This window comes from Crocodylus siamensis, chromosome 2, assembly GCF_052110815.1.
Source record: "Crocodylus siamensis isolate JL-2025a chromosome 2, ASM5211081v1, whole genome shotgun sequence".
NCBI classification, from domain to species: Eukaryota; Metazoa; Chordata; order Crocodylia; family Crocodylidae; genus Crocodylus; species Crocodylus siamensis.
In genome coordinates this window covers 144,120,240-144,146,140 of record NC_143396.1, presented here as the reverse complement: position 1 = coordinate 144,146,140, position 25,901 = coordinate 144,120,240, and the positions used below count along the sequence as shown (strand labels likewise).

Below are 25,901 nucleotides of genomic sequence, written 5' to 3'. Positions count from 1 at the left end.
GTTCCTGGGTGAGGTCTGTGGTTCCTGGATGAATCAATGTGAGGTGATGGCTTAATCATTACAGACCATTCAGTAGAGGCCTGCTACCATTGTATTTCAATCATTCCCAATCACACTCATTCATTGGGGAACCAGTTTACATGGGAGGGGTACAATGAATCATATTGTTGCAACATGGGCTGTCCAGGCAGCGGACAGAAGATGGGGGCTTGACATATAAAATGGAAACTTGACATGACTTTGGTTCACTTACAAACATAGGCCTAAACGATATCCATATGAAACAATAAAAATCAATACAAAAATGATAATTATACAATATACAACTGTAAAATTAATGCAAACCTAATAATAGTACAATATAAAACAGTGGATATCCAAAACCAAAAACTTGCTACCAAAACAAAAATGTTTAAAGCTTATCCTACACCCTAGCTTACTTATACTTATCTATAGGGAGTAGAGAGGGAGAAAAAAAGTCAGAAATGGTTGGGGAAGGTAGTGAATGCAATAAAAAAAAAGAAAGAAAAACTGTGGGGTTTTCTATACTAGTCTGATTTTAATTATGTAAAGTTGGGTTTGTTGGCAGTGAGAGGTGTAGGATTATGTGGCTCTAACAGGCTTGTGAGTCCACCCCCTGGCCCGGGGTCTGACCCACCTACCATACTCTGGCCCCCATCTCATATCCAATCTCTTGCTTGATGTGCCTTCGATGTTCTTGTTTAGTTTACAGAGGAAGAGGGCTCTGAAGGCCAGGAGTAGCTTCTCTGATGCTTCCCCTGGTGAGGGGTGATATGTAGGGGGTGCACATGGGTGCATGTGCACCCCCTGAGCATGGCAGTGCACACCCTGCAAAAAGGCACCACCCATACTGCTGGCAGCACCTGCAGCTGGTCACTGCTTGCAGCCCTGCTGGCAGTGCCTGCGGGTGGTTGCTGTTTGCGGCCCTGCCGGCGTCACTCACCCCCCCCCCCCCACTGCTGGAGCTCCCCTGCTTACCACCACCATGCCCCCCATGCCATTCATGCCCCTGGTGGCTCTTTCCTTGAAATACTGTGTCCACAGTTAGTCTTGGGGGACTCTGTGCTTCCCTTGGAATGCTTCCTCCTCAGGCCTCTAAGCACGTGGGGCTTTAACCTTCCTTCTTTGCCCCCTTTCCCTCTGATTGAGTCCTCAGCCCTGGTCCATTGCCTAGGACCTCAGCTCCTGAGCCTCAGCCTTAGGTCAGCTTACTCTGCTTGTTAGGACCCTGTGAGCCCTAGCCTGGATCAATCCCCCTGGCCCCTTGGCAGGGCTTGACATCCAAAGAGCCCAGACACCCGGTGGAGGTCTACCTAAATTCTGGGGGGAACTTACCAATTTTTCCAGGTTGATTGCATGTAAAGTTCTAATTCCTCAGTTATTTTGTGGCAGCCCCACCTCTTGGCACTGATTGTCAGAGAGGCCTGCAGGTGGGGGGAGGAGGATGAAGGGGCAGCCACCAGTTTGATTGCTGGCTGCTGTTCATGTGGCTCCACCCCTCGGTGCTGATTGGTGGGAGAGGAGGGATTAAGGGGCAGCCGCCATCTTGTATGCTGCCCTTCCTGCTGCCAGTGCCTTCTCCTCTCAGCAGCGAGGACCATGTGGGAAGCCAGAATGTTATTGTTGATTTCACAGATTTTTCACAAATTTAAATAGGTCCCTAGTTATAGGGCCTCCAAATCCACCCCTACAGCCACAATCCAATTCTCCAATCAAACTCAACCCAGTTCACCAGTTGAATTCAACCAAAACCACCCACCTAATTGGTCTTAACTCAAATATAAACTCCTCTGGTCTCCAGACACCTCTTTTGGGTTGGTCTGACTCCAAACTGCAGCCAGTTCCAATGAGATCTTGCCCTGCAGGAATCAGGGTCAGATTGCCTCTTCCATAACCAGAGGCTGGGCTGATATGCCTCAAGCCCCAGCCCCCTTCAAGTCATGTGACCCAGGTCTCTACTTCCATGGCCCTGGTGCTGGTGATTCAGTCATCACCAGCAACCTGTCCTTTTGCAGCTGGTAGCTCAGTTCACACAGGTAGCTCACACCTATTGGCCCTTTGCCTTCAGTCTCTCTGCAGCCTGCCTCAAGCTACACTCCTCCCTTCCTTGTAACAGGGGTAGGGTTTCCCTGTTATGGTGACATTGAGGAAGTGGCTATACTTTTCAGCTGTTTGTTGCAAAACTAGTTTTTAAAGAACTATATCTAGCAAATGCAATTTAATTTCTTGGTGGGGTGGGGTAGATACAGGAAGCTTGAACTTAATAGATACATACTCTTGTCTTTAACTCTTCTTTAATTAAGTGTTTATTTAAGAATTACACATGATCTGAAATCTATTGGTGCAATTGTTTTTCTTCTGCTTTTGTATTTAAATTGAAATAGTTAATAATTGATCATCATTAATAATTGATGACAGTGTTTCCAGTGGGCATACTGGGGGTCAGGATGCATGAGTTCTACTCTAGGCATTACCAAAAATTTAATTTATGGTATTTGGCACATGACTTGTGTTCTTCTGGCTGGATCCATTTATTTGCAAAGAATACTTGCTTCAGAGTTTTGTTGTGAGGCTTGATGGTTTGAGCTTCCCCTGCAGAAACTGCTCTAAGCAGGCAAAGGATTATTTTCAGTTCACTATCTTTATTCAACACACTGTACTTTTCTTAGGGACTGTTAAGGGCTTTCCCTTTTAAACTGCCAGTCTTTATCCCCATGGATTGCCACAGAACCTGCCTCCTGTAATTGATATTTCTGACAAAATAGAAAAACGACAGCAGCCAAGGTAATACACTAGCTATGAACATTATTACAAATGGTTTACATAGCTTAGGATATGGAATTGGCACCCTGGTCTCCTTTTGAGACTACAGGAAAATGGGAATAACATGAAGAATGTCTGTCTCCAGTTTTTCAATTTCTCCCTGAATACCATATTGCTGTGCTTGACACAGCATTGTGACATTCATTGCATGTTGTTTTAGGCCATCATATTACTTTTAAAAGGAGGGGAAGGAATCAGTCAACACCCCCTCACCTGGCAGATTCCTACAATGTAAAGCCATGTGAATTAGATTTAAATTGTTTTGTCTTGTATGAAGCTCCTGTAATAATTTGAAATAATATCAGAAAATATTTAGGGATGACCATATCAGGCTCTCTCAGTATTAGTTCTTGTTTAGTAAACAGAGTTCAGATATACTATAACGTGAAATGACATCTTTCAGTGCAGCTTTCTAGTTTGGTATAGAAAACTAAACAGCAGGAGGTGCTTGTTTTTTCTCATATCCTGGATATGAAGCCTTTCAATGTAGCTTTCAAGGTGAATGAAGGTGATGGATAACCCATGTAATCTTACAGTGTTGGTAACTCAAGCTACCTTCTAGGAATTGATTGCAGTCCACTATATTCAAACCATAGTGACAGCTTATGAGATCTTGGGGAGAGCAAGACTACAGGATCTCTTCCATCCTAGCTCCTGAAAACAGTATAGAAAGAAGCTGCTTTTTTTCCTAAAATGCTTTATAGAAAGTACATTTCTAACTTACAGGTCAAAGATAATGAACCACTCAGTTGGAATTTGCAAAATAGTCAGCATTTTATCTGATTTTTTTCTGTTATTGGTGGTTTCTTGTATAGCTAATATTCTAACAAGAAAATAGGGCTTTTTTACTGAAGTCTTATTTTTAATGAAAAATATCCTTAGAACATGAGTTGGTACTACTAGGATTAACTCTTCACTCATTGTTATATGAAGCTTATTTAGAACTATACTTTTTTTGCACACACTTACCACACATGGAGGTATTATGTGATCTCTTCCTTGCGTTTTTGAAATCTCTTAAATCACCTAAAATGCTCTTTGGCATGTCTATTTTGCAGACATACCACTATTGTAATGTCTAGTATAGAAAGACCTTATGTAGGCAAATGAAATATGTTTCACTGGAAACCTGGAACTATTCTCTTTGTCATTATAAAGAACTTGTTTCAGACTTTGAGGCCTTATACTGTCACTGATACAAAATTCACCCAGGCCTGTGGTGCTTCTGCTATCACTGTGTTGGGGCTGGGGCAGAAGGGTGATGGGAAGAAATAAACAGGTACTCATAAACAGGTACACATCATTCATTTCTCATATCAGAAACTTGGTTCATAAAGAACCTTGTCTGCCTATTTAGGGATAAGGTGTGCATGTGTGTATAGTCACAGCCCACAAAGAGGCCCCTGCTACATGTTACGTAGATTACAGAATTAACTGGTTATTCACACAGTACATTTAGACCAGCCCCATGTCCAAAGGAATTATCACACAATAAAGGTGACTATCCAGCTATAAAGTTAGTATTTGCAAATGTGTAACAACTGTATAGCTGGTTTCTATTCAGCTTTAGTTTTAATGTGTAGCAGGGCCCAGAGAAACTTTGCAGAGTTGAACAAATCTTTTCATCCACCTTTGACAAATATAATATTTTGAAACTGATAAAATGTGCTCTTAAATGTGCCCTTAAATAAGATGCCAGGGTTTTTTTTTGCATGTACATGACTCTGAAATGATTCAGCTTTAAAATCCATGAGCCTCATTGTTATCCTGATCACCTGCTCAGTGAGGGATCTCACTTGGCCAGTGGATCAAAACTGTAAGAGGTACAGGGCACCCCCAGCTTCCATTGACAACCATTGTATTCAGAACACTTCAGCACTTGAGAAAATCATTCTCAATTTGTAGTCATCATTGAGCATTAGATTGTTTATATAAGTTAAAATGTTAACATTTGAAAAAAATACATTCTGAAGGTGTAACTGCAAGGTAGAAAGTTTACTCATTTGCAGGATGAATCTCTTCGGTAATACAAGAACATAGGAATTCCTATTTACTGAGTTAGACCATAGGTCTATCTTGCCCTGGATCCTGTGTCACAGTGGCAGAGAGTGGATGCTGAAAGGGAGAATGAACTGGATATGAACAGAGTTTCTTCTACTGTTCCTCTTCACTTGCAGCCTCCAGCCTTTAAAGTCTAGGTTTTTTTATTCAGAGGATGTATCCCTAACTCCCATGCTCAATTATCCACTGATGCCCCTTTTGTCCACGAATTCGTCCAGTCCCTTTTTTAATCTGCCTAAAACTGTCAGCTTTTAGAATATCTGGTGGCAATGAGCTTTAATTATACATTGTGTGAAAGGGAACTTCTACTGTTATAGAAATTTAACAGAATGTGAAAAATATGCTAGGTGATAAGTTACTGAGAACGAGGTAGTCCAGGGATTTTTAAAAAGTATTCTTTGATATTATATCCCCATTATAAAAAAAAATAAATCTTTCACCACATTAGGGATGGGGTGAAGAGGGGTATTATGTATGGGAGAGAGAAGATCACAGGCAATGATGTCCATCATAAATAGAAATCAGCTCTAGAATTTTCATGGAATTGTTTTATTATTTGTTCACTCAACTTGTATAGTTTTTTCTTAAAGCTCTTTATTTTTTAGAAGTGTTTCTGCATAGTAGGAAAAGACTCAGAAACAGCTTTTCTTCTGGCACAGCATTTGTCTTTTTGCAACTTACCATACTGTCTCCATCTAATTTATTGGCTGGGGGCTTTCCTAAAATTGCCTAGTACACATGTCTTTCTTCAGAGAAATGTGTTTGATATCCGTTGCCCTACCAACAAGAAAAATAATGAATTTATTCATAGACTAGAAGAAGCTGTTTCAGGGGAATACATTAACTCAGATAGTTTCTTTCACCCTGGGACTGGAATAAACTCTGTTAAACTATTCATTTAATGATATGGACAAAATGTTGTTCTGTGCTTAAAATGTTAATGATGCTTGTGACCCCCCTGTAGCATACTATTGCTTGCTTTGTATAACCAGTGTCAAAATTATACTTGATCTCAGAAGAAGAAAACATATCATAGTGTTTACTGGATAAAGATCCAGTTACAGCCCTTTGGTAAGTTAGTCATTGTGGGCCTATTCCTTCTGCCACATTCATTGGCCAATGTAAATAAATGCCCAGGAGCTTTCCAATATAAAGTTGCTCACTTTCATCTCTTAGATGACAATTTTTCTTCATCTTTCTACGAGATGTGTACCAGAATCTAACGTGTGCCTGGCAGTGCTGATTTAAATAGTTAAGTTTGTGAGATGTTAAGTGCTTCCTGCATGGCAATGAGAGCAATGGGTCAGAGACAGTGCAAGGGATTAGCACCTTGCAAATGGTGCCAGCATCAAATAGGATGAAGCCCCAAAAAGAGCATAGGTTTTTCCATTTGGAAGGAAGCCATCAAAAGATGATAGTGTAGTTCCTTACCATAAAAGGAGCACACATTTCCTGAGCTTTAGACTTTGGACTTGGCAGTATCTCCAGTGTCAATGACTACAACTGAATTAAGAATTTTAACAGAACAGTTTTCCATGGAAAAACACAGCATCATCAAAATTAAAACATTGAAATCAACAGGTTCTGGCACAATAACATTGCTGACACAATGAAAAATTTAAACTTTTTTTCAATGTGAAAATGAAACAAAGTGAAACATTTCCATCATTAGTAAAACAATTTTAATTAGAAAGTTACAAAAATGTAGGTTTTCTTTTAATTGTAAAACCAACATTTTTATTTTGAGAGATGGAACTTCCTCCAAAATAGAAATTCCAATTTTTGAGCAGCTCTGTTGATGTCTTAGTTGCATTCATGTATTTATTGAGCCCGTTAGCTTCACTGTATATATACTGGCTATGTATATGTGAGACGTTCTCTCTTGAGGATGCTTTCTTTTAGCAAAAATTGTAGCATATTTAGGCCACAGCTTTGTTTATTGAGGAAAAGATCAGAGAAATTAAAAAGGACACTCATAAACAGTGAAAGCAGAATTAGATTAGCTTATACTCACTGTGCATCAGTCCAGGAAGATTTATAGGTGTGGCTTTACTGCAAGAACACTATGAACAGAATCCAGAAAATGTATTCTCTGCTTCTTGTGCAGCCCATTGAGAGGAAATTAGAGTAATTGTCTGCATGGTCTCAATGACAGTTTCATTATACTGAGTTCCTGTAGTGTGCATGTGCTTCCTGGCTGCACTGGAGGGTGGAAAGGAATGAAGCATACTGCTGTGCAATTAAGTCAATGAATGATTCAGAAAAAGACCCTCATCCCTGCCCAAAAAATCTTTGCCACTCTGCAAAGAAGGAAAAATGGAGAAGAAAAATCCCGAAACTTTAAAATATTGGACCCTTCGCATATGTTGATTCTCCTCTGTGTATACCTTCTAAATTAAAAGAATCACAGTCCCAGGTTGCAAATAGATTTGTCCCAGGAGAAAGGAATTTGTTCTGCAACCCTACCAACCTATCAGGCCACTACAAGTCAATGAAAATTTCAAGTCCCAGTGGAGCATATGGGACAAAATGTGCCATTTCCCCCTTGTCCCCTCCCCACCCTCAGAACACAGTGATATGCATTTGTAAGTTAATCACAGCCATTTCCTAACAAACTGAACAGGAATGTATGCTACTGGCTACCTACTGGCAGAAGAGCAGCAATGGAACGTGAAAGGGAGACATGTAAATAACTGACGGCTGCTCTTCTTTTGATCTGGATCAAAATTTGGGACAATAAGGAGCACATCAAATATGACATCTATTTATGACCCCAGTGTTTTATATCTTTCTCTTCTTTCTTTTTAAGGGGCTCTGTTTTGCTTTATAAAACAGATTGTGTTAATTTCCTAGCAGTTTAATCGAAATGGTGGCAATATCAATCATGTGAGGACCTGATATCTGTGGGAGCAGAATTAATCAGTCAAACAGCTAGGGATGGCTGGACTAAGGAAGTGTATCTTAAGGAGCTATTTGAATGTAGATATTTGGCATAATGGAAGTAGGAGGATATTCAAAATGAAGGGAATTGCAAGAGGCAAAATTGCTGTTAGAGGAAAATAGCATTAGGGAGAGAAGCTTGGGCATATCATGAATTCTGAGAGGCAGAATATTAGGAAACAAAGTATGGGATGGGGAGGTCCTAAACATTAATTGTTTATGAATCAACAGTGTTTTCTGTTCGTTATTGTCAGACATTTTTTACCTTTAATAAAATATCTGATGTAAATATATTGGTTCTCTAGTACCTCCTCTTACAGATGTTTCAGACTTCCAATATTAGGTCTTTAAAAATATATAAGAAGTCCTGGAACCAAATGAAATTCATTACACACTAGCTTCCTTGGTTTCCCACTACAGCTCACTAGTAGGGAACTCCTCTAGTAGAAGTGCTCCTCATTGGTGCATGGCTGTTCCCCGCTTCCAGCCACCCTGTACTTCAGTGCAGAAGCTATATTGGATGAGGCTTTCGTGGGAAGGGTATAAATCTACTGATTTGGTCCTCCAGAGGTATATGAATTAGAGCTGCACTTACCCTGCTCTAAGTCACATGAGGTATGGACCATTTGTGCATTTGAGTGATGACTTCTTGCTTAATATTCAGACCCTCTGTCCTGTGCTAAAAGAAAAGCTGACCCAGGAAGAGTCATGTTATGTATGGTGCTGGAAGAAAACTGTTACTGCAACCTGTTCTTCTCAAATGGAACTTAAAAAATTTTCTGATCTTCTGAAATGTTAAGGTTAATTTGCTTTTTTACAAAATAATACGTGCATTTTTTTATTAATTCAGAATCCATTGAAATCCTCCTGAATTAGGGTCAAGTAAATGATTCTAACTTGATTCCTGCCTCTCTTGGTTTTGTTCCTCTTTGTGGATATGAGCACACATGCTTGTTTTAATCAGATTAGCAGACAAGGAGTCTGACTGCCAGAGTTGTCATATGCCTATTGTTTTCCAAAATAAATTGTCAGGAATTTATCATTTCCTACCACCATGGCTTTGAGAACTATGGCAGAAAGCTTAAACATGAACTCATGTATTTTAGTTTGTACTTGAACAGAAAGTCTTATTTGAGGGACATTTTAAAAACATTCACCAATATCTCAATTTATCAAAGTTATATTATTTTAATTGTGGGGTGTGGGGAAGGAAAAAGAATTGCATTTCTTAAACTACTATCAGGTAAATATTGACCTGTGAGTGACCTCTATGGCTGCATCTAGACAGCTGTGACATGTCCACAGCACCACATACTACATACTCAGCTGTTCTCCACACTGCAAGGGAGCAGTGTGGGGGGGGGTTTTGACCCCTAAATAGGGGGTAAAAAAAAAAAGCAGAGAGGCTCATGCAGGGACAGTGAGCACTGCTCAAAACCGGAGCCTGGCTGGCCAGAGCCATGTTCTGCCTGCTGGCCAGGCTCCAAGCAGCAGGATTGCCATGGTTTAGCCTAAGGAGGCCATCAAGACCCCAGCTAAGGCTGCTGGGGCCAGCCCCTACCCCACTCGGGGTAACCTGCTGTGTACCAGAAGGCATGTGGCACAGGTATTCCCAGGGGACACCTAGCAGCAGCACAAGGTGTCCAGTTGCTAGTAGTCTCCCGGGAACCAATTATCCACACTTGTGTGGATGTGGCCTGTGAGTTCAAACTGTGAAGAGCTATGAACAGGTGTGGGGTATTTTTATTCAGCATGATCTGCCTGTTCCAGGTAAAGAGCAACACTACAGGAGAGTATCATGGCTATGCTATGTGAAGAATCTCTAGAAAACACCACGCCTGATTAGTTTACAGCTGGCTATCCAGAGTGTGCTGGCCTTAGAAATTCCCCCTTTTATTAAACTTTATTGACAGTACATTAGAATCACTCAAGAATCAATTGTGCAAAAGTAGATCGTATCATTGTCATGGCTGGAGTGCACTGCCATGTCACTCAAGCTTCCAGTGCACCTTTGTCTACTCCCTCATCCCTGCCTCAAGCATGGGAATAGCAAGAGATAATACCTAACCGCTATTACCTAATAAATTCCCTTTAATCAATCTGGTCTCATCTTTGCCAGTACTGTAGCATTATATTTAACCTGAGTGAAAGTACAACTCCTACTTTGCAGGGTCATACTTCATAGGAAAAAAAAAATCATTTTCCACCCTTTTCCTCTGTTATTTAAATAAACTGTTGAAAACATTACAGGATATACTCAAGCTAATGCTTATATTTTGTATTTCTGATGTAACCAATTAGATGTCTGGTTTTTTTTTCCTGCCTAAAGTATAATGATATGAAGTCTTTGTCAGCTAGTGAGAAGGGAAGGCCCTCAGAACTCCACAGGTCAAACTGTACTGAGCTACTTTCCTGCTTTGTTTTCATTAACAAAATGATTTTGTTCTATATTAGGGCTGTGTGAGGCTTTGGACCATACTTTGGATCCAGAGAAGATTTGGACGCTGAAGCAGCATGTCTGGATTGAAACTCTGGCTTTTTTAGGCTTTCTGAAGCGGTTCGGAGCTTTCGAACCACTTTTGAAAAGCTTCAGAGGCGCTTTGGAGATCTGGCCATGGGCTATAATGGGGAATCAATGAAATATCTATAACTTTGTTGTTTTCTGTCTGATTTGGATGAAACACGCAGAGATGGTAGCCCCTTATGAAAGCATGAAGCCTATCAGGTTTCAAGAAGATAGGTACAGCGGTTTGTGGGGAACTGCACCCCAAATTCCTGAAAGCAAAACTCATGTCATGTGTATGTGTTACATCACAGAGGGGTGAAAACTGCAGGGATGGTGGCTCCTGGTAAGGCGACAAATATTGTCAAGTTTCAAGGAGATAGGTGCAGGGGTTTGGGGGTAAATGCACCTCAAGTTGCTGAAAGGCAAAACTTGTGACGTAGATGACCCTGTGTGTGCTAAGGCGCAGCGGGGTGAAAACTGCAGGGATGGTGGCCCCTGCAGAGGCCACAAAGTCTCCTGAGTTTCAAGAAGATAGGTGTGGGGGTTTCAGGGAAACTGCACCCCAGATTTTCGAAAGCAAAACTTATGTCACATGTATATGTTATGCCACAGTGGGGTGAAAACTGCAGGGGTGGTAACCCCTGCTGAGGCCACAAAGTCTGCCAAGTTTCAAGGTTATAGGTACAGGGGGAGTCTGGCTTCTGGGACCCTGCACCCCTAGCTGCTGACAGATAAAACTCGTGACATGGGTGCTTGTGCAACTGACTGTCTCTGTCTTGGGGCAGTTTATTGTCTGTATTGATTATTTCCTCTCCTTAGTGTGTGGTTTTGTAGGTGTTAATCCTTGCTCGTTAACTGGTTATGTTAACTAGCTACTGTGTATTGAGCTGGTCCCTGAGTGAATGATGATTGGTAACTGGTAACACAGTAGCTTAGCAGCCAGGCCTGCAGTAGTCCCCACACCCCAAGACAGACACAGTTGCACAAGCACTTATGTCGTGAGTTTTGCCTGTCAGCAGCTAGAGGTTCAGGGCTCCAGAAGCCCTGCACCTATCTTTTTGAAAGCTGGCAGGCTTTGTGGCTATAGCAGGGGCTAGCAGGCCTGCAGCGTTCACCCTGCTGTGCCCTAACACGCACAGTGTCACCCATGTCACGGATTTTGCTTGTCCACAGCTTGAGGTGTAGTTCACTCCAAACCCCTGCACTTATCTCCTTGAAATGTGGCAGACTTTGTGGCCTCAGCAGTGGTGACCACCCCTGCAGTTTTCACCCCCTGTGGTGTAATACATACACGTGACATGAATTTTCAGGAATTTGGGGTGCAGTTCCCCTCCAAACCACTGCCTCCTTGAAACTTGTCAGGCTTCATGCTCTCAGCAAAGGCTACCATCCCTGCATATTTCACCCAAACCAGACAAAAAACAATGAAGTTATAGAGATTTCACTGATTTCCTTGATTCCTCATTATACCCAAATGAGGTTGTTTATACCCAACCTCATTATACCCAAATGAGGCCAACCTGTGTTGGCCCCAGCAGCATAAAAAGCTGCCCTGTCAAGTAGCTCAGGAATCCTTGCTCTCAGGAGCTTCTGGGGCCCGGCCAATTAGTACCTGGGGACAGTACCCCTTGTGCCAGCTGGACTGCTGAAGCACCCCTGAGACTTCCCTGCACCTTTTACCCACTGCAGCAGCCTGGCAGTGGGGGCTGCTGCCTGGCTGTGACCTGCTGTGCACCTGCCAGATCCAGATGGGGACTTCACAGACAGTAGAGGCGTCTGCCCCTCTGGGCCAGCTGCTAGTGGGCTGTGGTGGCAGGGTTGGCCTTTGTGCAGTAATATTGCCATGCGTGCCCCTGCCCGGCCATCTGGGAACTAGTCATCCAGAAGGTGTTCCCAGTGTGGTGGCCTGCTTTGAACTGTCAAAGCATGTCCTCCGTACCCCAATTGGCCAGGAGGTCAGCTACCTCCAGCTGGGTCAAAGGCACCAGCTCTGAGCAGGCGCCTCTGCCTGGGTCCTGCCACTTGCCTCCCTAGCACGAATCATGGTGTTCCCTACTTGAAAACTGAAAAATCCCTGTTAAAAAAAAAATCCCAAAGTCACTCTGTGAAATACCCCCAAATCCATGTTCCTCAACAATTAAAACAAAAGACCACTATATATTTATATCGATGTGTGTGTGTGTGTGTGTGTATATATATATATATATATATATATAAAGAGAGAGAGAGAGAGAGCACAATCAGCTGGGCAATGTTTTATTTATATAACTACAGTGCTAAAGTAATTGGGAAGCCTACCAGTGTCTCTATCATAATAATAAAGTGAATTCTAAATACCTATATGTTTTGCTGCCCCCCACAGGGGTTACAGCCCCCACCCAACAGAGGTACAGCACCCCTCCAGGGTTATAGCCCCCCAGTAGGAGCTACAGCCCCCCTCAGGGACCAAATGGCCCCCACAAGGGCTCGCCCCTCCTGCAGGGCCCACATGACCCACCCTTGCTTGCTCCCCCAGCCCCCTGAATTGCTGTCCTGCCTGGCCCCATCCCCTGCCGGCTCTTGCAGCCCCCTGATGGCTGCTTCACCCAGCCCCATCTCTGTCCCAGACCCCACCAATGGTTGCCCTGCCTGGCCCAATCCCCCATTTGTACCCCCCAGTCCCTAACGGCTGCCACCCCCCCCCACACCCCAGCATCCTGGCAATCTGATGGGCAGCAATTCAAGGGTAGTCTTTTTGGGGGTGTGGGGGGCACTTAAAGGAGAAAAGGAGGTTATGGTTTGATAGGGAATTTTTATTGCTACTTGAAGAACAAGCACAAGGTACATAGAGAATGATGTCATATATCATGACTTTAAAAAAACGTTTTCGATCTGATATCCCATGATCGCCTCTTGGCAAAACTGGCTAACTAAGGCCTCAGCTGCATTATGATCCACTGGCTGGGGAATTGGCTCTGTGATAAGACCCAAAGGGTAGTGGTTGATTGGAAGTCAATCATCACAGTGCCCTGTGACCAGTGAGGTCCCTCAAGGCTCTGTTCTTGGGCCTATATTGTTCAACATCTTCATTAATGATGTGGACACTGGAGTCAGAAGTGGACTGGCCAAGTTCTCAGATGATACCAAACTCAGGGGTAAAGCATCCAAATCTGAGGACAGAAGGGTGATCCAGGCTGACCTTGATAGGCTCAGGAAATGAGCAAATGAGAACCTGATGGTGTTTAACACTGAAAAATACAAGGTTCTCCACCTTGGGAGGAAAAACCTGCAGCATCCTTATCGACTCGGCAGTGCTACTCTGGTTAGCTCTATGGATGAAAGGGGCTTGGAGGGGTCATGATTGACCACAAGATGAAGATGAGCCTTCAGTGTGATGCTGTGGCTAATAAAGCGAGCAAAATGCTGGCTTGTATCCATAGATGCTTCTCAAGCAAATCCCAGGACGTCATTTTCCTGTTGTACTCGGCATTGGTGAGGCCACATCTGGAGTACTGTGTCCAGTTTTGGGCTCCACAATTCAAAAAGGATGTGGATAAGCTTGAGAGAGTCCAGAGAAGAGCCACATGCATGAGCAGAGGTCAGGAAAACAGACCTTATGATGACAGGCTGAGAGCCATGGGACTCTTCAGCCTGGAAAAGCGTAGGCTCAGGGGTGATCTGGTGGCCACCTTTAAGTTTATTAGGGGTGCTCATCTGGATCTGGGGGAATATTTGTTCACCAGAGCGCCCCAAGGGATGACAAGGTTGAATGGTTATAAACTCTTGCAAGACCATTTCAGGCTGGACATAAGGAAGAGCTTCTTTATTTTCCAAGCCCCCTAAGGTTTGGAATAGACTGCTGCTGGAGGTGGTTCAAGCACCTACTTTGAATGCCTTCAAGAGACATTTGGATGTTTATCTTGCTGGGATCCTATGATCCCTGCTGACTTCCTGGCCCTGGGGCAGGGGATGGACTCAATGATCTTCCAAAGTCCCTTCCAGCCCTAGTGTCTATGAATCTATATGGTACATATCTGTTGGGATTGCACCCTGTGAGCCTGAGGAACCACCTAATCTCCCTACTTATTTTCTTGTCCTACCTTTCCCCCTGTAGGCTGTTGTGTTTTCTTGTTTTATCTTGGTGGAAAATATATCATATGATCTTTTCTGCAGCAATTGTACCTACTTATAAGGGGTCCCAGTCTTGATGGAGGTGTTGGGGTGCCATCCTGTTGCTATGATTCCAATGAAGGGGAAAAAGAACCCTCAGGATGTCCAGACCTGTGATGTTCAGTTGTCTGGCCTCTCTGTTACCTTGTGCATTAGGTTAGAATTTCACAGTCCTTTCTTCTGCTAACCTTGACCTGTCTCCCTTGCTTTTTTAAGGCCAGAGGAATTGGGAAGCAGTATCATAGATAGGCTTAAAATTCAAGAGTGCTTGCCTCCCAGTCATACGTTCTGACCATTGTTTCGGTAATGTGTTACCATTTCATGGACTTCATTGTAAATGCTTTGTGTCATGGATGCTTGTGTTAACAGTGAGCCAGATCTTTAGCTGCATTAGCTTGTCAAACCTCCAATGACTTCTTGAGTGAGGCTATACAAGTTTACACAAGATGAGGGTTTGGTTCAGCATATTTCAGCAATTGAATGCTAATGTAGTTTCTGTAGCAGGAAATTAAAAAAATTGAATTGTTTGTTGGTTGGTGGAAGCCCAGCATAACATTGCATCTAAGAAACTACTTGCAGACCTGCAGTGAAAGTTATGTTTACCTATGTAGCCTATTTCCCTTTGCCTCATGTTTGTAATCTTGTAGATCTCCCAGCCAAAGAGTATATTTTCATTTTCTGTGCCTATGTGAAGGTTCCCAACTATCCAATGGCTCATTTAGCAGCTGTCAGTACAGAGGAATTTAAGTATTTATCTAGGCCATTAAAAATATCATAATTCCTTTATTTTATAAGCAGTAACTGCACATGAGGACAACATAATAAATTCTTAAATGTATTCTGGTTCATAAAATTCACTAGCTTATTGCTCTGTTCAGGATGACTGTTAGCTATTACAATCACTCCAGTGGAAATGTGAGGAACTGTCCATGATTACCAGTGCATTCACAACATGAGTGTCTTTTTCATATACCCCTGCATCAAATCCCATGATGTGCTAAGTTTTCCCAAATTCTTGTACCATCCTTTAGTCTTTCTCCATTATTAGATGCCATCTTCAATGACTGATGCCATCTAAATCACTGACTATTGCTATCAAGGTAATGCTTCAAGGGACAGTCTGTTTTAAGGGGACAATATACTTTAAACCTCTATAGTGTGAGAACATAATTACTTGCTAGGTTTCCAGAATTCATTGAGAATTCACTAATGTTAAAAGCCTTCTTTATTATTTATATATATATATAACTCTCTGTGGAAAGTGAAGCTTCAGTAATGACTCATTGAGCAATGAGGCAGAAATCTTAGATATTGTAATGTGACGCAGAAAAGGTCATACACTCGCTTTCATAACAAGATCATTCATTCATTCATTAAAAATTAAGTGTATATGGGAGTACATGGTACATTTCAGGTTGCAAGCATTGGGTGGAAACTATGATTTTCAGAATTTCTTCCATCCTGGTGATAACGCCAGTAAATTCAACTCTATTTGATGGTATTTCAGCTTATCAGTTATTATGAAAGTTAAGTAAATACCTGAGTTACACAAAGTAAAATTTCAGTGCTATGACAGTATCTCCATCAAGTGAAGACAAGATATTTCATGATTTACTTTTAAAGTAACCTTATTAAATTTACAAGGCAGAGTTGAAATTCTGCAATACTTCTCTACTTCTAGTTAAAGTCTGGTGAATTTTTTACTTGGTGCAATTAATTTTTTGATATTTCTCTTGGAGCATTCTGTTTTTTGGCAGCAAAACCAATGGATATTTCAGTCTGCTGCTGAAGTAAAGCTTCTAATTTGAGGATTATTGGGAATACATTTTTGTCTTTACAGACGTGCTCCATTTTTGGAATGAATCTACAAATAGAGCTGATGACTAGCTGTTCAAATAGGAATCATGGTATTTTTCAGATTGGACTGATAGACCAAATGAGAGTAATTGCCATCTAAGAACTTGGAGACTTGAACCTAATCAGTTAGGTAGTTTCTAGACAGGCCACTGTCACCAATGGCTGGGAGGTTTGAGAGCTTCTTATAATTATATTGAGCCATCTGGTCTCTTATTTCCTTATTGAATATAACTCAGATGATGTTTTTATGCACTTAAAGCAGATCAATGGATATTATAATGCCAGATTAGTAACATACATTTGATTTTGATATAGTTCTCTCTTTTTTTTTTAAATGTAGGTATTTATGAGCCGCCATTTCTTGTACTACTGCAGTGAACCTACCCTGGATGTGAAGATTGCTTTTTGTCAGGTGTGTGTTCCTTACAGGTAAAACAAGGTACAGTATATAATCATATTTCCATTTTTGCCATCCATTTTATCAGAAGAATGAACAGTGAAAATGAACCCAGTGCAGGTTACTGAATTGTGAGAATTAAAATGTTAGAGAACCCAATAGGAAAACTAGGGCAATACATTTTGGTTTGATGTTAATAATTTTTTTGCTTGTGCTTTGGAATAGAGCTACTGAATATTTTTTTTAGAAAAATGTTTGCATTTTTTGCACAAAAGTGGGGCTAAAATGACAAAATTAGTTTTGAAGGTTAAATCAAAATAGAATTTTATTCAGAAATAAGTGTTCTCAGACTTGAAATGAAATATATGAATTAAAACTGGCTTTCTTGTTTTGGTTTCTGTGTGGACAAGTAACACATAACCTAAACACTTTTTGATGTCATTATATATTTGCTTAGAGCCAAATTTGTGTCAAATTGTTCAATATATATTAGTGAAATTCTACTGTTTTGAGGCTGCATGTTGCTAAATACGTACTTTTAAAATTGCCCTTAAATTGGTTAGTCCATGGTACCTTAAACTCCGTAGGACTGAAACTAAATGGAGGGGGAAAAAAGTGAGATTAGGTTATCCAGTTATTGGTTCCATTGGTTAAGTTAGAATGATTTGAATGCATTATTTAGATGAGAATGGTTTTACCTATTCACTTCTGTAAATTGACTAGGTCACTAGTCTCACATGTCTTGCTGACATGCATTTTGTTGCCTATACAACTGCACATGGTGCAGCACAGTTCACTTCAGTTCACATGTGGAACAGACACAATCAAGTCTGCTCCAAAGCAGTGGATCTCTGGCGTGTCACGGAACAGAAAAGTATGTGTATAAATGCCCTAGGAGTTCCTGACAGGGGGGCCATTACCTGTTTATGCCTGTAGTGCTTCAAAGCATTGTGGCATTTGTAGCACTTAAAAGCATTACATTTGTTCATGGCTTTTCTCTATTGTTCGTCTGCACACACACATGCACCCCCCCTCCCCAATTTCTCCTTGACTGCTCTTGATAACAAGCAACATGTTACAGCTCATCCAGAGATGAATTGTCATTTTGTGAACATAGGAAGTTGGTACTGATACTAATATTTAGCCTTCAGTCCTAACCTCAGGAAGACTTTCTATCTGCAGCTCCCTTGTAGATGAGTCAGAATTGTTCCAGCTAAAGAAAATAACTTTTTGACATTGTAGCAGGGGATGGTACTCCTGTAACTGGGAAGAGACTGCGAGACAAATCTGAATCAAGGCACTGGAAGCTGGTGCTGGGCTGCGGACCCATCTGTAACAGGGAGTCGGAGGCTTCTCTCACTTTAAGGGAAGCTGCAATGGGCTAAACTGGCTGTGGGAGGAGGGGGCTTCAGTTAGGAATCACACTAGCTGCTGGAGAGCTAGCTGCCAGAAAGCAGCAAACCAGTGACAACAAAGTACAAGTTACCACTTAGGGAGAGACTGCCCTGGAGCTAATTGCTCCACAATAAGCAGCTTATTTAGGTAGCATAGGAGTAGAAGCTGCAAGCAGCTGAGAAGAGCAGACAGGCCAAAATGGAAACCCTGGTGGGTGGCTAGAGAGCTACCTGACAGGAAGGGGTGGGGCTTTGGAGGCACATAAGGCCAGTGCCTAAGACCAAGTGGTCAGTCTTTCCCAGCAGACAGCAGGCAGAGGAGCTCTTCAGCAAGACGACTTCACAGGAAGGATTGATTGGTACCTAAGCTGCCCCTGCAAGTTGCAAATGAAGTGCCAAAGAGGACTGTGGCAGGACACTGTTTGTACCTGCTACTTTAAGATCAGAGCCAAACAGCCAGCAGGTACTTGATTGCAGCAGCCATTTTAGATCCCTGACTGCCTATATAAACATTTCAGTTCCCTGCTGGCAGGCTAGGTAGCAACATTTCCTGGCTGTGAGGCTTCTTGGAACACTCTGGAGGTAAGGGAGGAGCTGTAGGGCATGGCTAGGAGGCTCCTGGTCCTGGGCAGGACCTAAAACTGTACCCTGCTGGGAGTGGGTGACCTGGTGGGGCTCTCAGTGGTATGGGAGCCCCCAGGAAATGCTAGGCCACTTACCATCCTGGTGAAAGGTGGGTTGGGGTGCTTTAACCCCAGCTCCCACAACCGGGTGGGTCACCTGCTAATAGGGCCAGAAGGCAGACCCCAGAGATAGAGTGGAGCTAGAGACTCAGACCTGACAGGGCAGGAAAGATGTGGGCAGGAAAGACTGCTGAGATCAAATGATCCCGGCAAGATGGGCATCAAGACATTTTTCAAAGATTGCTGGAGTGAATGACTATCACTTCTGTGGGAAACCTGTTCCAAATGCTTGGCACTCGACTTATAAAGAAGTTTTTCCTTATGTCTAGCCTGAAGCAATTTTCAATTAGCTTGTGCCCTTTTATTTCTTGTCCTTCCCTGGGGGGCCTTGGTGAATAGATGCTCCCCCAAACCCTGATGTGAGCCCCTGATATGCTTGTAGGCTGCAACCAACTTATAGTCTGCAAGCAACTTCTTAGCCTGTTGGTCCCCAGCCTGTACCAGTGCATGGATTTGTTCCATCCTAAATGCAGGGCTTTGCACTTATCCTTATTGAACCTCATGAGATTTCTTTTAGTCCAATCCTCCACTTTGTTGAGGTCTCTTTGAATCCTAGCCCTACCCTCCAGCATATCTTCTACTCTGCTCAGGTTGGTGTCATCTGCAAACTTACTGAGAGTGTGTGCCATCCTATCTTCCAGGTCATTGATGAAGATATTGAACAAAGCTGGCCCCAGGACCACTCCACTTGATACTGACTGCCAACTAGACATCAAACCATTGAATACTATCCTCTGAGCCTGATAATCCAGCCAGTTTTCTATCCACCTTACAGTCCATTCACTCAACTCATACTTCCTAAGCTTGCTTGTGAGAATGTTGTGGAAGACCATATCAAAAGCCTTGCTAAAGTCAAGGTATATCACACCCAGTGGTCTCCCCACATCCACAGAGCCAGTTGTCTCATCATAGAAGGCAATCAGATTGGTCAGGCATGACTTGCCTCCGGTGAATCTATGCTGACTGTTCCTAATCACCTTCTTCTACTCTAAATGCTTAGAAATGGATTACTTGAGGATCTGCTCCATGATTGTTCTAGGACTGAGATGAGGTTCCCCATTCTGTAGTTCTTTGGATCCTTCTTTTTCCATTTCTTAAATATGGGAACTGTTTGCCCTGTTCCAGTCATCCAGGACCTTCCCTGACTGCCATGAGTTTTCAAAGATGATGGCCAGCAGCTCTGCAATCATGTTGGCCAACTCCCTCAGAACTCTCAGGTGCATCGCATCCAGCCTCATGGATTTCTACACATCTAGCTTTTCTAAATAGCTCCTAACTTGTTCTTTTACTGCTCTTGGCTGTTTACCTCCTCCCTAAACTGTGCTGCCAGGTGCAGTACTCTGGGAGCTGACCTTGCTTCTGAAGGCTGAGGTGAAAAAGGCGTTGAGTACTTCAGCCTTTTCCATAGATTGTTAGGGGCTGGAAGAGACCTTGCACATCATCAGGTTCAGCCCTTCCCCCTCCCCCCCAACTCTAGCCAGGAAGACAACTGGGTTCAAGTGACCCCAGCAAGGTGACCATCCAGTCTCATCCTCAAAACCTCCAGTATAGGTGACCGCACCACCTCTGGAGGGAGTTTATTCCACAGTCTGGACACCTTGACTGTGGAGGAGTTTTTCCTGGTATTAAGCCTGAGCTAGCCTTCCAGGAGTTTATATCCATTGGTCCTGGTCTTCCCCAGGGGTGCCCTATCGAACAGCTGTTCACCAAGCTCCTGATGCACTCCTTTGATATAATGGTAAGCCATTATCAAGTCTCCTCTCAACCTTCTCTTCTTTAGGCTTCTTGGTGGCATCTTTTGAGGATGCCACCATGTCCAGGTGGCATCCTCTGTTACTAAGTTGCCTGCCCCATTTAGTAAAGGACCCACACTTTCCCTGATCCTCCTCTTGTTGCTGACATAATTGTAGAAACCCTTCATGTCCATTGCTGGCTGCAACTCCAATTGTGCTTTGACCTTTCTAATTTCATCCATGCATGCCTGAGCAAATCTTGTACTCCTCTCTGGTTGTTGTATATGGATTTTTTTTCCTCTTTTGAGTGCAGATGGGTGAAGCTTTGTATTCTGAACTTTGTTCACGACCCAGCAGGGAAATAAAGTTTTGTTAAGCTTTTGTCAATAACTGGGTGCAGCTATAAGGGGAGATGAGGGGGCTGCATAGCAGAGTGCCAAGAAACTGGACTCTGCACTGATTGACCTTGGAAGGGTTTTGAGCCCAAAGCAGAGTAAAGCATACTTGCTTCAAGGCCAAGACCCCAACAAGGAAACAGAGCCAAGGAACCTGCAGGTCTAGTCTAGGGGATTAATCTTCCAGCTAGTTGAGCAAAAGCTGTCTGAGTTAGGGTCCAGGAGTGACTAAAACAGGACTGGTGGCCAGGGGCAAAGAGAGATCCTGTGGCCAGAGAGGCTGAGACCCAGGAAGGTGGGGTAAGACTTAGCCAGTTAATAACAGAAACTTAAGTAGGGCAAGGCGTACAGAGACTGTAATCCCTGCTTTTTCTCTTGTGGCTAAGGCAACGTGTCTGAATCATTTAAACAGCAAGGTATGGCAGGAAAGTAAAAAAGGAGAGAGTGCAGGACCAGCTTCAAACCCCCAAGTCACCTGCCAGTGTCATCCTGTAACAGACATATGTAATGTTTTTTTCAAAAAAAATCACATTTCTTTTTTTAGCCAAGCCAAGCTTGTTAAAAATAGCGATTATTTTCTGTTTTTTCCACAGAATACTGAGCTCCCTCCCCTGCTGTCTCCCCCCTGCCACTGCAGACAGCACCACAGCTGGGAGGGAGGGGGCAGGGCTAGGGGAGAGAAATTGTGTGTCTGCACCTCCTTGACTGGGTCAACTCCAAACTGAAGCTCGATCCCTCCCACCCTCCTGACCCAACAATGAATGTTTGTTGGATTGGGTGGGTCAGTTTAATTTATGGCACTTTCTGTGAAGCACCATGAGTTAGACTGAGGAGCTGGACATCTACCGCGCCCTTCATTTTAATTAATGTTCTCAGAGAGGACCCTGTACTGACTAAGGCTGGTCAGATGTTCTCTGACAACCAAACTACACTGATTTTCAGGTCAGTGTGGATGCCTGTGTAGTTTGTAGTATGGGGACCAGGGAGCTGCCCCAGGGCCCTGCTACAGTGACACTGTAGGCCAGATCTTCATCATCTGTAAATGTAGTTAATGCTTCACTGACTTCTATGAACCTATGTTGATTTATACCAGGTAAGCATCTGAAACTACACGAAAGTGCTGAGTGGAATGTATAAGCTTTTGGAGATGAACATCCAGGAAAGCATCCAGGATAGCTATTATATATATCTTTTACATCAATTATGCAGAATGGAATAGCTAAAAGGATCTAAACTTGTAGTCTTTTAACAAGCCAAGTCACTCATTAGCATACAACTAGAACAGACTACATTAAAAACTTATTTCCATTCTGAATCCCCAGAATGGGTGCGTCTATACCAATATTGAATTGGCCTAAAAATTTGATTCAGGGCACTTTAGGAATTTTATGGCTTGAACAACATGTAAACATTTTCCTTGTTACATATATTTCATGAGGATTTTATCTATGGATGGCTATAGTGGGCATGCATAACTATATATTCTGTGTATGTACGTGATGTAAGTTTTAAGGTTATGGTGAGGAGCGTAATATCTCTTACAATTAAATGCTGCCTGAACATGAATGCGGTTGACAGCATTTTTAACTCAGGACACAAACAATAAAAAAAAAAAAAACAAGTCCTTAAAAAATAGGCATAGCATGTCTTAATAGGATAAATCCACATTCTCCTAGAAGCAACTCTTCTGGAATTATTGTAGGGTTCTAGTCAACAGTTCTCTTTGCACCATTAATGTTTGTACTGTGGTCATCAGGAAGGCTTTGGCTTCCATGACCACAGTCTGCTCTTTGGTGAGAGAGGCAGTGACCTGATGGGAAGGGATGGCCTCCACCTCTCTCCACTGCTGGCCCATTGAGCAATCCTTGCAAAGCCAGAAGATCCAGGCACTTAAGGTAGCCCACCCCTGCCCCAGCCCCGGAACAATCTGCAGGCAAGGCAAGGGCCCCCAGAGGGACACTAGCCTGCCTGTACACAAATGCCAGGAGCTTGGGGAATAAACAGGAGGAACTTCTCCTCCTTCTTAACACAAATAATTACAATGTCATAGGGATAATGGAGACCTGATGGGACTCCATCCATGACTGGACCATGGGTACAGATGGTTATATCTTTTACAGGAGAGATCGAGTAGACAAAAGGGGCGTGGGTATAGCTCTGTATGTCAAAGAGAGCTACGCATCCCTGCAAGCTGGTATTGGCTACCAGGCTGGATGACTGGAGACCCTCTGGGTTAAAATCCATGGGGAACATGGCACAGGGGACACAATGGTGGGAGTCTACTACAGACCTCCCACCCAAAGTCAGGAGCTTGACCAGGAGTTTGCCAGGGAATTGGCTGAGGCCACATGCTCCCAGTGCACGGTTGTCATGGGAGACTTCAACTATCCATCTTGTGGGAAGAATGCTCAGCTAAATCCAAGCCATTGCAAAGCTTCCTCTCATGCGTGGATGACCTCTATCTGACACAAGAGATCTATGCGCCAATGAGAGAGAAAAAGCTGCTCGACTTGGCACTGGCAACCGGGGACAACCTAATCAGTGACCTAACAATCAATGGGAAGCTGAGTGACTGGGACCATGAGCTGATCACCTTCACCATCTGCTGTAAAGCTGGCAAGTTAGTCAGCAATACAGAAGTCCTTGACTTCAGGAAAGCTGACTTTGCCAAGCTCAGGAGGCTTGTCGGTGAGGCCCTAAAGGACCATGACCCAAAAGGGGAGGGGAGTTCAGGAAGAGTGGTTGCTCCTCAAGGGGGTGATCCTTGATGAACAAGCTAATGATATTCCTTCTCTGAGGAAAGGCAGCAAAAGGGCACAGCAGCCTCCTCAGCTCTCCAGGGAACTAGTGGACCTCCTGCAGCTAAAAAGAAAGACCTTCAAAGAATGGAGGATGGGATCTACCTCCAATGAGGAATATTCTGCACTGGTCGAGACCTGCAGAGAGCGAACCAGGAAAGCCAAGGCTGTGACAGAACTCCAGCTAGCTACAAATATCAAGGACAATAAAAAGTCTTTTTTTTTTAGATATGTGGGGACCCAGAGGAAAATCCAAGGGCAACATTGGACTCCTGCTAAACCAGATGGGACAACTGACAACCGATGCCCAGGAAAAAGCCAGCTTATTAAATGGGTACTTTGCTTTGGTCTTTCATCAGTTCTACTGGATGCCCATAACCATTATGGGACAGGGAGGCCTGGGTGAGGGAGATTCCCTGCCCTCCATCAATGCTGACCTCGTGAAGGAACACCTTGAGCGGCTGGACACCTTCAAGTCACCCGGCCCTGACAATCTATACCCCAGGGTACTCAAGGAGCTGGATAGCATCATAGCCCAGCCCCTGGCATGGATCTTAAAGAACTCCTGGCACTCTGGTGTAGTGCCCAAAGATTGGAAGAAGGCTAATGTGGTTCCCATTCTTCAAAAAAGGAGAAAAGTGGATCCAGCAAACTACAGGCCCATCAGCCTGACCTCTATCCCAGAGAAGGTCTTAGAAAAGATTATCAAAGAGGCCATTCTTAACAGACTGGCTGATGGCAACACCCTGAGGGATAGCCAGCACAGGTTTGTTGCAGGTAGGCCTCGCTTGACCAGTCTTATTTCCTTTTATGACCAGTTGACCTATCATCTGGACAAGGAAGAGGAGATAGATGTCATATATTCATAGATTCATTGATGTTAGGGTCAGAAGGGACCTCCTATAGATTATTGAGTCCAACCGCCTGCATAGACAGGAAAGAGTGCTGGGTTTAGATGACCCCAGCCAGATGCCCATCCAATCTCTTCTTGAAGACCTCCAGGGTAGGGGAGAGCACCACCTCCCTTGGGAGCCCATTCCAGATTTTGGCCACTCTAACTGTGAAGAAGTTCTTCCTAATGTCTCTGCTAGCTTATGACCATTATTTCTTGTGACCCCCAGGGGCATCTTGTTGAGTGGGGCCTCACCAATTCCCTTCTGTGCCCCTGTGATGAATTTATAGGCAGCCACATGGTCGCCTTTCAACCTTCTCTTGCGGAGGCTGAAGAGGTAATGGGGGGCCTGCTCAGGGCCAATCTCCGCGTGGCCCACCCACCTGTTCCTGAGCTAACCGCCTGCTTTCTCCCCTGCCACGCCTTGATGTTAATTGATTAATTAGATGGTTAAGTGGGAGGCTGTCCATTTTCTGCCCCGATGTTAGGGGGCATTATCTGCGGCTCCATTTCTCCCCTACACCGCATCCCGAGCCTCACAGGTCACCTCATGATGCTTTCATATGCACCAGTCCCACATGATGAGCCCCAAAATCCTACTGTAGGACCCCACCCAGGTTCCTCCCTTCGGGCAGACTCTGCCACTGTCATACTAGGCCACATATCTCCTTGCAACCCGTTTCCCTTTGGGTGTGTTCCCCTCACTGGGACCTTTGGCTTCTCTAGCCCTGGCCCACCCCCAAGCCAGTCAGGACCCCAGGCCCCTGGCTCTTGGACATCCCTTTCGGTGGGCCCTCCTAGCCCTTCTGGTCCTCGCCCCCACCTGGGCCAGTCAGGGGAAACTCTGACAGGCCTCTATGTATGACCCTTACTCTTTCCCCAGGGTTCCTCTCTCTGGGTCCTCCTTCATGGATGTGGGGACCTGGAGTACCTCATACAACAACTGGTGCCCCAGTGTCTCACAGGGGACTCTCACTCCCCCACTGGGGCAGCAGGTCGTGGTACTACTCCGGATGTTATTTTTGACCCACACTCTGCCTCTCAAGGGTGGAGGACTTATCGGGGTCAGGACTCACCTCTTCCATTCTGGGATCTTGGCCTCAGGCATCCAGAGACTACCTGGGCCTGCCCCTCTTGCTTTCGGCTTCAGAACGCTGCCCCCTCTCACTGGGGCTCCTCAGCACTGCCCCCT

General features: G+C 43.8%; 1 protein-coding gene across 3 annotated transcripts in view; it reads left to right on the top strand.

Annotated features, from left to right (window-relative positions):
- MAPK10 (mitogen-activated protein kinase 10) overlaps positions 1-25,901 on the top strand; it is a 425,444-nt gene that overhangs the window by 195,208 nt on the left and 204,335 nt on the right. For all 3 annotated transcript variants that reach the window (XM_090037016.1, XM_090037015.1, XM_090037018.1), the window contains exon 3: positions 16,698-16,796. The gene's annotated coding sequence lies outside the window, so the exon portion shown is untranslated. The remainder of the gene's footprint in view (positions 1-16,697; positions 16,797-25,901) is intronic.